General features: G+C 43.4%; 1 non-coding gene across 1 annotated transcript; it reads left to right on the forward strand.

Moving 5' to 3' along the window:
- Positions 1–3,136: 3,136 nt before the first annotated feature.
- Positions 3,137–3,209, forward strand: Trnav-cac. Its single transcript has one exon. It is a non-coding gene; the product is annotated as a tRNA-Val (tRNA).
- The last annotated feature ends 249 nt before the right edge of the window (positions 3,210–3,458 follow it).

A 3,458-nucleotide genomic window follows, 5' to 3' on the forward strand; every position in this document is an offset into this window, starting at 1 on the left:
TTCGAGACTGCCGCTGGAAAATTCTATAGACCTTTTCACCCTCCGCCGCATGGGCGCTGCCATCTTGGAATCACGTGATGCGGCCGCCATTAGGTTGCTTCAACTTGTTGCTCCGCTCTCGCGTCCGCGCCTTGGCGGATGCGTTGAATTCGTGTTTTTCGTCGCGTTTCACCGCGTCTCTTGCCTTGCTCCGTAAAGTGTCGTCCGATACTTATACTTACCATGCAATTGCATTACATCATTATGCGCGCAACTTCTGTAGTTGATTTTGTAACACGTTTTGAATATTTTTTACCGTCGGCGTGCGAGATACGTGTGAAAAGGTTTTACAGGAACAGGAATCAGCGTTAGCACTTGCGCACATTGAATACATATATGACTTGAAGAGAGCCTCGAGGGTTCAAATACCAATAACTTATGAGAACTGAGGTTTGACTACTAATAAGGGCGGACCATTTGCAATAGGAAGCCCAATGTTATTATATATATATGAGTGCGCATTGGTGTCAAGGAAGAAAACAAAACCACTCAGCGTAATTAGCCACGTGTTTGTCCTGAAAACATGGTGTTTTGTAGTTCCAACAGATCGAAAACAGTTTCTTTTGATTACACCAAGGAACTAGTGGACAATGCGCGGGAACAAACTATTAGTTTGAATTATTTTTAATGCTAGAAATAATGGTACCTTAACATTGGGCAAGTTGTTTGTTCGCAATATCACACCTATATCTGTTTTACGTTCTTAATCGCGTGTGTGATATAAGCATTCGCTTTATCGGTTTACTTATGAATTCTACGGAATTGTATATATTGCTTGGTCCCATGTCCATAGTCTTTCAGTTGCTTAAGTCATTTTTTGATATAACCATGCAGTTTCAATTAATTTATTTCAACACAAATATTTGAACTCCCCGCGTAAGAAACTGCCACAGACAGCTTGATAGCGCCTATAATTCACAAAATGTGACGCCGAAAAGAATTCTGCATGAAAATCACCCGAGTGTAGCCGGTTGTCGGCTTCGAGTAGGGAGTTACTTTCAGTAGATGGCGACGTCAAAATGTGCAAAGCGCATCGTTTCAAATCAGTGAACAGCTTTCTACAAAGGTCCATTGGGTGGCGCCTGGTGTTCGACTTCAGCCAAACTTATCGGAGATAATTTCTTTTGCGATCTTCAATTTTATTCGACAAATTTTACGGAAGATGACTATCAGACTTTATTTGAAGCCTGGAATTCACTTATCGTACCATTCTCATACCTTGAGAACGTCGTGAGCAAATGTCCATATAACAAAAAGTTTATTTCATAAGGCCAATATTTTGAAATGCTGTAAATGAGTACTTTAGTTAAATAAATTTTCTAATCAGCCTAGGCTGGTCTATCAAAATATTTCTCGAGCGTTAATTTCTTTAAATAAAACAGGCCGAGACAATAACACTTTTTTATATTATCTACGTGATTATGTTAAAGTTTTCTAGTCATTATAAAAGACGTTTCCAGTCTTGAAGTTAGAAAAGGTTGGTGTACGGAAACCAAACATCGAACAGTAAACTCGTCAGTTCATCTGTTCTTGGTGATTCAGCAGATTGTTAATCATGTTGTCGACCTGATTTTTCACTAAGCACTCGTGCAATATAGACAATTGCAAGCATGGCGCCACAAGTGGTGCCCCATGCGTGCAAGCGCATGCAACGCGCGGGTGAACGTAGCTTTGGCAAGCTCGTAATCGCACGGGCGTGCCTGCTCGAGCAGAGACATGGCGGCGGCCAGTCGCCCAGCTTGCAATCGTCTATAGTCTGTTGCGATATAAGATGATCAGTTCAATATCTGACTTGAGCGCGAGCTATCTACTTCCGTACCGCTCGGTGCACGCACAGCCAAAGCACGGTGGCAGGCAACGAGCGCACGCGGCAGGAGGAGCTTGTCCTGCTCTTTATTTCTTTTTTCCTTCTTGAAATTAGTGTCCGCAGGTACGGCCGTGGACAATGGTACTTTTCCCTGTGCATCAGCGCAGTTGTTTCACCGCCGAACCTGGCCGAAATTAATGATGGACGGAATCAGACGCATATAGTGTTAGTAAAAAAAGGTCGCAATTTAGGCTCGAAACCACTTCACGGTTTGCCAAGTGGCTCAATACTATTGTTTCATTCGCTGTGTGCTACAAGAAAGAAATTCATATCGCAAAATTAATCGAAAGTGGCATAAAACAGCATCACAATCGCGTGTACGTTGAAACCGAAACCGACCAAATTGAAGCAACCTAATGGCGCCGAGTGCGCCAGCGCCCTCTACCCGCCGCTCAGGCAACTACTGAAATTAAAAGGTCTATACTTGACAAAAGCCCAAAGACCTGCCATGGGAAACCTTTGCAGCAAGCAATTTTGTGAGGGTCGTAGTGAAGCAATTCTACACACACACAAAAAAAAAATATTGCACCGTTAAATTTGATACAGTGTAAAGATATACGAGATATCAATATTTTCGTCTAAGGAGTAATTAAACAGATGCGCGCTTTGCGGCCTCCATACGACAATCATTGATTTTTCCAGCAAAACAGCATTAATGAGTGGGGTTGGTCTGTTGCTAGCTGCTCAAGACATAATATATAACGTGCAGGAAAACCGCTGAAGTATCTGGCTTGAGGTCTATAAAAAAAGAAATAAGTAACAAGGGTATCTTGCTAAAGCGCGATGGGTTTTATTGATTGTTCATCGCTGGATGTTTCGCCGTGTCTTAAGGCAGTAGAAATAAATAAAACAAGATAGAACGCTAAAGAATCGCGGAAAGTAGTACTTCGAATTTCCCTCCAAAGAACGCTTGTATTCACCCTCCCCCTTTTTTTATGTATTATGATAACGATAGTGCAAACGCTCCTAACTGCGCCGCGCATCGCCACTGCCGACTGGTCAACCACCGCCGTGTTTCACGTTGTCGCCGACAAATTTTGACCTGCGCGCAGGCCTGACTTCCACTGGTTGCACCGTTGTGGACAAGAAGACGAGCGACATCGTCCTTTAGTAACAAAAGGAAAGTTGGCGTCAGATATTCGGCCAAATATATTACCTGTAAAACTTAAAAGTCGCTCCGTTGATTATAGCTTTCTGTTCTCCGTCATTTTAGAACTTCCTGCTCAACCAGTTTCCGTGGTGTAGCGGTTATCACGTGCGCCTCACACGCGCAAGGTCCCCGGTTCGATCCCGGGCGGAAACAGTTTTTTTTTTTTTTTCGTTTTTACAGAGCGACTTTTTTATTATATTTCGGGACGCAGGTGTTGAGAGCACGTAGCTTTGTATATAACATGTATCTTCATTTTTGTTTAATAGACCGTATACACCTTCTTTCTGTGGCATACCTGTCCTGCGAATGCCTGACGCCGCAATCACTTGAGCGCACAGGCGGCAGGTGGCAGAGTACAAGACGGCTGGGCAAAATTAAGCCCTGCACGCTCGGACGTGTAGC

This window comes from Ixodes scapularis, unplaced genomic scaffold (genome assembly GCF_016920785.2).
Source record: "Ixodes scapularis isolate PalLabHiFi unplaced genomic scaffold, ASM1692078v2 PGA_scaffold8__174_contigs__length_109621045, whole genome shotgun sequence".
In the NCBI taxonomy this organism is placed as follows: Eukaryota; Metazoa; Arthropoda; class Arachnida; order Ixodida; family Ixodidae; genus Ixodes; species Ixodes scapularis.